General features: G+C 35.6%; 1 long non-coding RNA gene across 1 annotated transcript in view; it reads right to left on the reverse strand.

Moving 5' to 3' along the window:
• Positions 1–408: 408 nt before the first annotated feature.
• The window catches only part of LOC135225424 (uncharacterized), a 48,023-nt gene continuing 35,409 nt past the window's right edge, over positions 409–13,022 (reverse strand). Inside the window, exons 2-5 of the long non-coding RNA XR_010316949.1 lie at positions 8,027–8,118; positions 6,604–6,681; positions 3,981–4,078; positions 409–802 (exon numbers count right to left, since the gene is read on the reverse strand). This is a non-coding gene — a long non-coding RNA (uncharacterized LOC135225424). The remainder of the gene's footprint in view (positions 803–3,980; positions 4,079–6,603; positions 6,682–8,026; positions 8,119–13,022) is intronic.

A 13,022-nucleotide genomic window follows, 5' to 3' on the forward strand; every position in this document is an offset into this window, starting at 1 on the left:
ACTAAGCATTTCTTCGCATTTCTACTGTCCTTCCTAACTGCACTGCAGATAAAATGCTTGAAGACTCAAGTTACTAGAAAACTTCGTATTAAGAAACTTTTTTCAGTAAGAAGTGAAACATTCTCCAAAAGTCTTTAGGCTTCTTTCAACTGTGCTATTGAAGGCATTTCTTCATATTCCTACTTCCTTGGTCAGGGGGGAAATACGAAAACTAAGTGATAAAAATTTATATCTAAACCCTATGTCTAAAAGTCCTCATTAAAATTTTAAGATTAAAACAAAAACTCGCCTTTCCATTATCTAAGAAGTTACAACATAACATAACTTATAATTACTTTTATTTGGGAGAGAAATTAAATAAGACTACCATAACATTCTAATTTCATGCCCTTTTCATTAAATACTGGTGTTGAGTTTTCCTCGGTTGAAACTGTTAGTCTGCTTCATTGTCTTCTTACTGCTTTCTTGTCATAACAATCAAGGAGAGATTTTATCTTTCGTGTTCCTTTGTGTATTATCCTTTTCTCCTGTTACGGCTCTTTTCTCCTGTTTAAATAATCTGCTTGCTTATCATCTGACGCCCTACTTCGTGTTCTACTTGTAACCGAAGATCACACGCACTTTCTGTGACAAGATTACTTTGTCACAGCAGACCAGCGTAAATTGTCTTTACGCCAAATAGTTTTACACCAGCGTAAATTGTTCTACCTTGACACATCTTAGACATTGCCGTGCGCGACTTTTTATAACAAACCTTTCTGCAGCCTTCCCTCTTTGAAATATGCGGCAACTGCCAGCAAACCTGAAAAAATGTTACAATTATTTCTGGTACTAAAGGCCGATTGTTTGTGTACAATTATCTGGTACTAAAGGCCGATTGTTTGTGTACAATTATTTCTGGTACTAAAGGCCGATTGTTAATGTGGAGTTTTACTTTACGTTGCATGGAACCATTGGTTACTGACCAACGACTTCACGCGACTTTCGAACCACGTCGAGAGTGAACTTCTACTCTGCCCCTCAGTGGAGTACCCGAGAATTTAACTCGGTCACCGTAGTGGCGGGCCAAGACCATACCGACCACGCCACCGAGGCGCTGAAGTCACATTGTAATTTGTTAATTTAATTTTCAAGCCTTTCAAATACTAATTCAAACTTCATTCCTAAAGTTTTTTTATAACACTAGTCTTAATACTTAGTCCTAAAGTTTTTATAACACTTAGTCTTAATACTTTGTCATGACCACTTTCTTCATGACAATCAGATTCATAAAATATTAAAAGAAATAGGGCTGGAATGGACTGATGAAACTGTAACAACCAAAGGACTGGGTGTAAAAAAAAATACTTAAAAGTACCTTCGCCTAGTTTATTATACAAATTATGTTACATATGTACAATGAGTACAGGTTTTAGAAAGCAAAAGAAATAAATTTACACTTATCACAATTATGTAAAATACACTCCCAATAAGTTAGTTAAATTCCTTTAAGTTCCAAAGCATCAACTGACAAGAAAATCTAAATCGGCAGCAATACTATTAGTTACAATAAAACCAGCAGTAATAATAAACTTAAAAAGTCGACAACAGAATACAATGCAATAATGAAAGATGGCATATAGTGCATTAAAGAAAAGCCACATTCTTGCTCATTACCAACAGATAACTAGTAAAACATACAAGAGCCATACACTTGCTCATTTACAACCAATATAAGTAAAAATACAAGAGCCATACACTTGCTCATTACCAAACAATACTAGTAAAAATACACTGAAATCTATAAGAACCACAATCCAAAATTCTCGAAGCCGACCATGAACATCATGTTCAATGGCGACAGCTTTGAAGCTGCCACAGAAGAATACTTCTTCTGAACAGGGGGCTATGGGTTAGCCACCACCTCTTCCTCAGGAACTGGGATTGATGCCATCCTCAACGATCTACAACTACTGCACCAAAATCCATCACCAGCAACCAGGTGATCCTCCAAAACTGCTGCTGCGGTGGTCTCAACAGAACATTGTCGAGAACCTGCCGATCTGCTTTCCAAAACCTGACTGACTCTTGTCACTCTCAACGTGCCAAAGTAATCTAGTCTCCCAACTAAAAGAGGGCAGTTAAAAAATTGAAACTTAGTAGTTTCAAAGTCAAACAACCTGACACCTCCACACTTAAAAAAATTTTACAAAGAAAAATTTTTTTTTTCAGATTATACTTTCACACACCCCAAGGATGCTACAGAACCACCAGCCAAAACAAGACCCAATCCTGGCAAGGTCGCCATTTATGTAATGACCACTTTCTTCATGACAATCAGATTCATAAAATATTAAAAGAAATAGGGCTGGAATGGACTGATGAAACTTACCACCAAAGGAGTGGGTGTAAAAGAAAATACTTAAGTACCTTAGCCTAGTTTATTATACAAATTATGTTACATATGTACAATGAGTACAGGTATTAGAAAGCAAAAGAAATTACACTTATCACAATTATGTAAAATACACTCCCAATAAGTTAGTTTAATTCCTTTAAGTTCCAAAGCATCAACTAACGAAAATCTAAATCGGCAGCAATACTATTAGTTACAATAAAACCAGCAGTAATAATAAACACTTAAAAAGTCGACAACAGAATACAATGCAATAATGAAAGATGGCATATATTGCATAAAAGAAAAGAGCCACATTCTTGCTCATTACCAACAGTTACAAGTAAACATACAAGAGCCATACACTTGCTCATTTACAACCAACTACTAGTAAAATTACAAGAGCCATACACTTGCTCATTACCAAACAATACTAGTAAAAATACACCGAAATCTATAAGAACCACAATCCAAAATTCTCGAGGCCGACCATTGAACATCACCATGTTCAATGCGACAGCTTTGAAGCTGCCACAGAAGAATAATACTTCTGAACAGGGGGCTATGGGTTAGCCACCACCTCGTCCTCAGGAACTGGATTGATGCCATCCTCAACGATCGACTACTGCTGCACCAAAATCCATCACCAGCAACCAGTGATCCTCCAAAACTGCTGCTGCTGTGGTCTCAACAGAACATTGTCGAGAACCTGCCGATCTGCTTTCCAAAACCTGACTGACTCTTGTCACTCTCAACGTGCCAAAAGTAATCTAGTCTCCCGACTAAAAGAAGAGAGGGCAGTAAAAATATTGAAACTAGGTAGTTTCAAAGTCAAACAACCTGACAACTTTAACACTGCCTTAATACTTTAACACTGCTTTTCTTTAATAAATTATCGCACAAGAGCTGTGCTAAAATAATAAAAATAAAATTTTTTCATTAACTACTACTGCGTAAAAATACCTCTGTAAACTGTTTTCCATTGCTACAAAGTCAAAATAATATACTCTAGTGCGTATGAATTACATTAATCCTTGAGCTGTATTTATTAATGTTAATCTAGATTAAAGTTACCTTCCGAAAATAAACTTACGCAAGAACTCCTAAACTAGGATAGATGTAATTTAACCAAAACTAAAACTAATATTAACTTAGCAAAAACTCCTGAACTAGTAGATGTATAATTTCAGCAAAATTTCCTGAACTAGTCTATATATAATTTCAGCAAATATTTCTAACTAGTAGATACACAATTTCTGCAAAACTTCCTGAACTAATATATATACATAGTTTCAGCTAAAACTTCTGAACTAGTAGATACTCAGCAAAAAATTTACGAACAAGTATAGATACTATTTAATTATATCAAACATTTCTGAACTAGTACACTTGCAATTTTAGCAAAAATTCCTGGCCTAAAGCTGTCTAAAATTCAAGAACCCTAATGAGAAAAAAAAGTGAACTGATGGCGAGGATCCGTAAACTTATGTCAATGACATATGAATGTTAAACAATTATGAGATTTCCAAAACTATACAGAAAAAACTGCCTCAGTATTCAGTTAAATATCCTCCGTATTCAGTTAAATAAATATTTAAGTTTTTACCTTGATTGATGTACTTTAGGTAAAATAACTGTGGTATGAAGTAGTCTTAACGCTTCACGTATTGTCTTCCGTGTAATGTCCTCAAGTTCGCTCTACACCTGAAAGAAAAGCAATATCTATATAACCCACTTCAAAGAAATTAAGGTCATAGTTAAAAGGTTCGCCAAAACATTGGGAAATTGTCTACACCCAAAGGTAGGTACTATTAAATGTGTTACCTTTAAAATATGTAATGATTAAAAGTTCACCATACAATGAGATTAATTTTAACAACAAAATTATATAAATACAAAAAATGCAAAAAACGCTAATACTTACCGGGAATGCTTAAGGTGGCTTTTAAAGTAACAGCTGGTTAATTCCAGAATTATTCATAGTTTGAAACATGCCCTGCTTTGTAGTCACGCTGCCCTTTACTTGTGCCCCTCCCCTTCTCCATTGTTGCTTTGCTCTGTACTTATTGCCTTTGCCTTGCTTTGCTGTTGCTCTGGTCTATACGTACGTTGTGCCTTTATGCCGCTCGCATATTCCTGAAGTCTGGATGGAAATAGACCTCCTCGAATATTAGAACCAACCAGAGCGTGTTTTGGAGCGGTGACGTTGTGAGACTCCGCCCTCCTTAGTGTTACCACCTATAAACTTTTCTTAATTCTTGCAAAAGCCCCAGTTTTGAAAATATTAATCTTATATAATACATTATAACATTGGTAAATATATTAATTACAGATGCATACAGAATATGTATCAAGTATGCTGTACCAGTTAGCATTTACGCTGGAGCTTATCATAAAAAGGTACGGAGAGTGAGTACGCAAGGTATATGGCACCATTACTCAAGGTAAAAAAAACTGCATGTGCTGTTCCTGTTCTGTAACTTCTGTCGAATTGATTGAGTAGTCTATAGTCCTCCTAGTCGTTGTTTTCGTCGTGTTACACTTGTACTTTAGTCACTATGGAGTGTACAAGAAATCCCGAGTTGCTAGATTTTGAAGGCAGTGGCTTCCCTAATATTATTTTGCAGAAAAATGAAGATTTCGTGTGCTTACTAACTAATGCTAAATCAAGGGAAGATTTCCACAAGTGGAGAGAAATATTCAACATCAAGAATTGTATGTGAAAAATCTTTTGTATATAATAAACTTTTGTATAAAATAATCTTTTGTAAATAATTTGTTTTTTCCCTTATATTCCAAGCTATGCAGTTGATTTTAAAATTTACAATGAAATATCAGCAAAGGAAAGCTTTTTGGTATCCGAGGCTGCAATGGTAATATGTTTAATACAAGCATAGCAAAAATTTTGCAAAGTTTAGGATATCTGCACAACAAAACCTGAGCATGGCCTTGGTTGTAATACACAGCGTAAATTTGTGCTTTAATACATATCTGTGCAAATTGAAAATTTTTTCTGGTATATTTTTCTTTGACTAGAATGAATTTGCTACTCATTTCCGTTGGATATTACTAAAAGAATGTTTTTTTTTTATTGCAACATAGATTTACCCCAGCAACTAAAATAAAGGTCTATATTTCCTGTCTCACACCATGTATACTTCCGAACATGAATTACCATCCGTATTCTAGCCTAACCTGACTAAATATTTAAATTTCAAAAACATTGAGTAAAATCTACAAAATAGAAAATATATATGTATATAAGCACCAAAGAACAAATCAACTTGCAGAAGACATATATGATCAACAGGGCAAAATTTGTGCATTTTGAGGGGTACAATTATTCCAAATAAAATTCAAAGTAACAAAAATTTTAAACTGTCAGCCTACTTCATGTAATAAATGCCTAAGTGTCGAGGCCAATATGAGTAGTCGAGTCATTTTTTCAATGGTGAAGTATTACGTAACGAAACAGCTGATTGCCAGGGGATCATAGTCCTCCTGTCGAGGCCAATATAAGCAGTTAAGTCATTTTGCAACGAGTGAAGTATTACGTAACGAAACAGCTGATTGACATGGGATCATAGCCCTTCTGGTGTTTCATTGAGCAATGTTGCCAGCCAGATGCCTTGCGTATCTGTACTTTTTTGTAATAATTATATTTGCCAATATTATAACCTCTCAAGATTATTCTCAAAACTGGTGCTTCTGCATGAATTATTATGTAATGAAGCGGCTGATTGTCATGGGCATGGCTTTCTGGGGGTTTCATTGAGCAATGGTCCCATATGCCTTGCATATCTCAGTAACTTATGATGCATAAGCGATAGCGTAAATATTAGCTAGTACAACAGTTTATACATTTTCTGTATACATCTACAATAAACTATTCACCAATATTTAAACCTATCATATAAGATAAGATTAATATGACTTGCTTCTGCAAGAATTCAGAAAAGCTTATACGTGGTAGCGCTAGAAGGGCGGAGTTTCACGACGTCACCGCTACAAATCACGCTCTGATTGGTTCTAATATCCGAGGTGGTCTATTTCCATCCAGACTTCAGGAATATGCGGCCCGCTCTGCTATCTCTCTGCTCTATACGTACGTTGTGCCTCTGCCCTGCTCTAATGTCGTTTGCTCTATACGTACTTGTCGGTTTACTATGCACCTTGTGCCTGTACCCTGCTCTGCCTCTAGATCGAGTGAACTAAATCCAAATGTTTACCTTGACAATTGTACTCAAGGTATAATAGATGTGGCACGAAGTATTCCCTTTACTTCAAATTGAAGTGTAACCTGACACCTGAAAGATGTATCTTCAATTAGAATCTAGTACAGCTAGAGTTGCAAAAGTCTTACAGTAAAAGTATCTCCAAAATACTACGTAGTTTTTGTCTACACGAAAATGCCATGAAAGATCTTTTAAATATACGGATTACAGCTTAATATCCTTCACAATTCACTGGAAAATATAAAGATTTTAAAATTAAAGTTGCCAAACAAAAACCCCCATTAAGAACATTTGAAAGTATTCCCTAAATTCACAGCAGGTTAATTCCAGAACTACCCGGATTTAAAACTTGCACTTGCATTTCAACTACTTCATAGTTCTTATTAGTACTACGTATATGTATTGCGTTTCAACTATTTCATAGTTATTAGTACTATAAACTGGACTCCAACCACACTAAAAATTCATTAACTGATCGAATTCCCACAGTGAAAAGTAAGAAACCAACAACAGATCGCAAACAAAATCCCCGCAAACTAAATAAAGTAAGAATCATTAAAAAGAAAAAAAAACTTCCAAATATTAACATTTAAACTTTACTAAAGCCTACACTAAACAGCAATAAAAAAGTTATTCCTTTTAGGCCATATATTAAATTTAATTAAAAACTAGCCTTTAAAAGTATTCCACAGCCAAATTTAATTAAATTTCACCTCTATCTGAATAATTGCAGCACTCAATTTTAATGATTTGAATCCCTTTGAGGAAGTAATGTTCCGCACTCAGTACAGAAGCCATGTTTCAGTTTAATAACATACGCCATGGATCTGACTTCCCTGCAAATTTTAGGGAAATAATTACACTAAAATGCATCGAATAAAGTTCTAAGTTATCCTAAAAAAATTAGATAACACAATCAGTAAAACAAAACTTGAAAATAATTAACTTTCCTCACAAAACTGTGACTTAAACTTATGACAAGACTCATCCTAAAGCCCACAAGTGTAGTGAAGTTTGGGTTGCAGTTGAAGTCCTGGGCCGAATTGGTACTTCGCCTTAAATTCACTTTTAAATTTCTACAAAAGCTTGTAAATTTGGACTTTCTCCAATTTCACTGCTCTACGAGGAACAAGGCTTCCATATGATAAGAGGCCATAATACAGTAAACTACTGTTATCAACTATGGATACAAAAATTCATTACAAATGGCAAGACTAACACTTACACAAGGGATAAAGCTATAGCAATTAAAACCGTAAAGTTTTAGTTTATATCACTTCCTTGCTAAAAAAAATCAATTTAGTTCAACGTCACTTTCACTTTGAAAGCTTTAGGAAGCTATAAATCACACAACACCCTATCATACTAACGTAGTCAGTACACTGCAGTGTAAACTGTTACAGTATACAATACTAACCATGAGCATTTTCATCCAAGTCAAATTTTTGGGTAATTCTACAGAAAGGCAACTCTGGATGCAGTGTCAAGTACCAGCCCCTCGGGATGAACCTAAAAACAAAATGCAATATTCTCAAAATACCTATTCTCAGTTATTCACGTACTTCTTTATAAACTTATTATATTGTTAAACTTTTATAAACTAAATTTGTTACTCTGTAAATTACCGAAATTAGCTAAGCCCGCCGAGGTCATAACCTTAGTATAAATTTTACTCTTACACAACACTTAAAACTATTCACAAAATAGTCACAAAATCCGGGATAAAATTCTACCAGTAGAAAACCACCTGGGTAGTCAGAGTTTCAAGATTGTTAAACTGTTAACTTCAAGTATCAATAATGCTTAAGCAATCAAGCTGGTATGAAATCTCCATACATTTATAAAAAGTATTTTCCTGACCAGTTGATACCCTTATCCTCATTTTCTGCATTAGGTTCTCTAAACTACCAATATCTAGAATAGATGGCATCCTATCTAAAAAGTAATCTTATTTTACCATGAAAGGTAAAACTGCCAATGCACATTCTTTCTGAACTTTTAAATTTAGCCTGTAAAGTAACTAGCACGAAACCAGTGCCGTAACTAACCACTGCAACAAAATCTTAAAATAATGAACTTAACAATGCAAATGGAGCTCATTCTGAACACAATTTTAACAGGGAGAAAATCAGTAAGTTGCAAACTGGATATTTTTTCACTCCTTACAGCAATCCCGTCTCATCCAGCAGCATTTGTCACGGAAGTAAAGAAAAAGCCAGGTAATTTTCCATGATCTAAAAAAAAAAAAAAATCATTTTCCATGACAACTAACCCTCATCCTCAATTCACGATTCGAACACTTAAACTGGTTCCTAGCTCAAGTTACAAAACCTATATTTTAGCGAATTAATTATCTAGCACTCATATTTTTCAATTACAAAATCTAAACTGAAACCATCTGCATAACTAATTTGTTACCTTAAGAATATGAGTAACACTAGATACACGCTTGCATATACGAACTGCGATTGCGAAAATCTCCGCTCACAAGAAAACCACCAAATCATGGGTAAATTAGAGAGAGAGAGACGAGAGAGAGACGAGAGAGACGAGAGAGAGAAGACGAGAGAGAGAGATAGAAGAGAGAGAGAGAGAGAGAGAGAGAGAGAGAGAGAGACCTAAATTAAAATCTAATCATGAAAATGAAAAATCTGTAGTTAGTTTTATAGTTAAAGGAAACTAATCGTAATTTCGTGCAATGGCGTACAGCAAAACTTAAAAATTGTGCCAGCTACAAGGTATCCTCGAGTAACGTGATGCCATCGGAAAGTCACCTATAAAATCTATAAAAACTGCTCAAATACCCTAAATCCCAAATACGGAGAACCATACCGTAACCATCAACGAAAGACAGTGAACATACCCAACTCGAAGCACAGCACCAAATCCCCGGACCACAGGACTAACGAAAGAGGAAACAGTTATAGTCTATAAAACCTAAAACTTTCACGTAAATAATTCACAAACTTGTTACAACCATTCTGCATCACTAGGCAAACTTCTTGCACCCAAGACTACAGCGAACTGTTGCCGGGGTGAAGAACTAACAAAAATCAAGGACACGAGAAACTTGAAATGTTAGTTACGGAGTCCATGGATGGCAAGTTGCGCCATCTGAATTTATACTTCATAATCATTTTTACCAAAGCAAGATTTTGTCTCAATCGTAAATCTATTTCCCGTTAAATAAATAAAGCGAAATGTTATATTTACATTTTGTCTTATCTCGAGAGCTCCCCGTCCACCATACTCGTAGTGATTAGTGTCATCGAGGATTTATAAATAAACAGCGTAAAAGTAGTAATCATGATGAGTTCTGTAAGCTACATGGATCAATGCATCTTCCTTACTCTGCTATATCGGAAAACCTTCCAGTTTGTTCTATTGCAGTTGGTTTTAAACTGGGGGAGCCAGCAATTTCCAGGCGAGTTCGAGCCCTAGGTTAAAATTAAAAAACTCTTATTATATTCGTTATTCCCTTAACAAGAGCAAGGAACTAATATTGAGAAGTTTATGGGAAAATGCAAAAGTATCGCCTTGTAACGTTATAGTTTCCTATAATAGTCTACTATACTGGTTAGACTCGTTGGCTTAGCTTATTTTTATGTATTTACTTCCCATCCCTCGAAAGCCCACTTTATTATTTTTTTTTATCAGGTAGGGAATTTTACTCATAGACGCAAGGGGGCATAGAAGGAAAAACCAACTCTTAGCGGGGGCGTGGTAATAAAAAGGTCAAGAACCACTATTCTATTGCTTGCCATAGCTTGACAAAATTGCTTTTTCTATAAATTTTATTATCCGTTCTGCATAATAGGGTGCAGAATAGTATTACGCAAAAAACTATAGTACCAACTGATAAGTAAGAAAGCAGAAAAAACTTTGTAAAATGAATTATGATAATAATGTAAGAGAGAGAGAGAGAATTGTTCACACACATGCCCAAATTTGTATGCAGCATAGTCATTGTTCATGGCTGACCTAAGAGCACATGCTCGACGATCGTGTAAATAAGTGACCCAACATCCTGTATCTGGCGATTGTATCAAAAGCTCTGACCTTGAAAAATCCATACTGAAATGCTGCTTGAGATTAAACCAGCCTTTTGCTGGCACGGGTTCTGACTCCTAATAAGCTGCCCGTAAAACATTTATTGAAATAATTGTCCACTAAAACTGGCCAGGAGCGGGAATATAGGTACGGCCAGGAGTGCCGTCATTTTAATGAATTATAATCACCTCTCTCCAACACACTTGTTTTATTATTATAATAAAGTTGCTTTTGTTTTCTTAAATTTGTGATGTAAGTGAGAAAACTTGTTTCAGAACACACTAAATGGTAAATTTTAGACTGAAATACAAAAACATGTATCAAAGAAAACGGAGCCGTTTATTGAAAAAGAAAATGTATTTTGACTATTTCTATTTTCATGGTAAACTAGTAAAGTGGACGTGTAGTTACATTTAATGATCAAGCTATATATATATTACTTCTCATGTTGCCATATAACCTTCCTATTATTTTAAGTTAATACAGAAGTGTTTTAACCCGAGAAAAAAGGATTGCGTGACTTTCTTTGACTTTTTATTAATGATTAAATTGATGAAAACGTTAGCGAGATCTGTAATTTCCTCTGTTTTTCTACGATAGTTTCTACTGCTACACATTCCGTACAATAGAAACCTATTTCTATCACGTAAAAGTAAAGTGGATCGTATTTTTAGTTTTTGCAGTGTGGCGTCAGGTTGGCGCACGAATGTTTTAATGATTTTAAATTAAAATTTTCTCTCACTCTCTCTCTCTCTCTCTCTCTCTCTCTCTCTCTCTCTCTCTCTCTCTCTCTCTCTCTCTCTCGTGATACAACAAAGTAGATGCTTGCCTGTTGCCCATTCAAGCTAGTTACAGATTCCAAAGGTATATCTTTAAGTCTCCATTGCCCTGTCATCAAAAATAGATTGCAATTAAGCCATATGAGCTGTGAAATTTATATAAAGATAGGCCTAACTATATGAAAAGGAAGTTGGCCATTACCTCTAAGCACTAATTATTCCTTAGAGAAAGGGAGGTTTCATCACTGTTTCATCTTTTGATTGCTGTTCTTCAAGAAACATCCCTGAAAACATATTAAGCCTATACCAACGATTTTCTTTGAACACCAACTACAGGGTTAGTGAAAAAAGTTATCGTGGTACAAAGGAATTTGAAATAAAAACAACCTTTGCATGGCATTACAGTAATGATATCCAATTTCCATAGAAAGATTATGCTTTCTGCTTCTGATTACACATTTTCATTGGACTTTAATTTTGGCTATAAGGTTTACTTGGCAAGAACTCATTGGAAGCAATATAATTTTGTAATAATGAGTGTTTTGAAAGATCCACAACCAAACCGGCTATCAACTACAGTAACAATCTCTTTGAACTTTTATGTAAATCAAATCAGCTTGAACCATGAAGCTGAGAAAATGACATACTCACAACCCTTCGTGGTTTATGAGAAAACAAGAATTTTAATTAAATTCCATTATTTGTCAAAACTATGAGTAATTTTTTAACATTAGAAATTGCTGAAGTGGTGGTAGGCAATGTCGTTGTTGTGATGGGTGTAGACATTATTTAAGAGGAAACAGGTGCAGTGGTTGTTGTGGTAGGTGTGTTTGTTGAAGCTCTGGTAGGTGTAGGTCAGTGGTAGTTGTAGTTGGTGTGTTTGTTGAAGTACTGGTAGATGTAGTGGTTGTTGTGGTAGGTGTGTTTGTTGAAGTACTGGTAGATGTAGGAGCAGTGGTTTTTGTGGTTGGTGTGTTTGTTAAAGTACTGGTAGACATAGTGATTGGTGTATTTGTTGAAGTACTGGCAGACATAGTGGTTGTTGTGGTAGGTGTGGTCACTAAAGTAGTGGTAAGTGTAGATGTAGTGGTTGTTGTGGTAAGTGTAGATGTAGTGGTTGTGGCTGTGGGTGTTGACATTGAGGTAGTGGTAGGTGTGGTAGGTTTTTGTGGTAAGGGTGGTTGATGAAGTAGGGTAGGTGTACATTGTTAAATTATTAAAAAAACCAAAAAACAAAAAAAAAAAAAAAAAAAAACCCTGGTACCCCCCCCCTCCCCCCCCCCCCCCTAGCAGTGCTGAAATAGTGGCAGGTTGTAGTGACAGTTGAAGGCATAGTCGTTAGAGTAGTGGGAGAAGCTATGGAAGTAGTGGTAGGTGTAGTGGTTGATGAGATCCGCGTGGTAGTTGTTATTGCACGTGTAGTTGAAGTAGGTGTCGTTAATGAACTAGTGGCTGTTGCAGAAGGTTTCATTGTTGCAGTGGTGGTAGGTGTGGTAGTAGTTGTCGTAGGTTTGAAAGTAGTGGTAGGCATAGTAGTAGTTATGGTAGATGCCGAAGTAGTGGTAAGTGTAGGAGATGTTGACG

Source organism: Macrobrachium nipponense, chromosome 13, assembly GCF_015104395.2.
Source record: "Macrobrachium nipponense isolate FS-2020 chromosome 13, ASM1510439v2, whole genome shotgun sequence".
In the NCBI taxonomy this organism is placed as follows: domain Eukaryota; kingdom Metazoa; phylum Arthropoda; class Malacostraca; order Decapoda; family Palaemonidae; genus Macrobrachium; species Macrobrachium nipponense.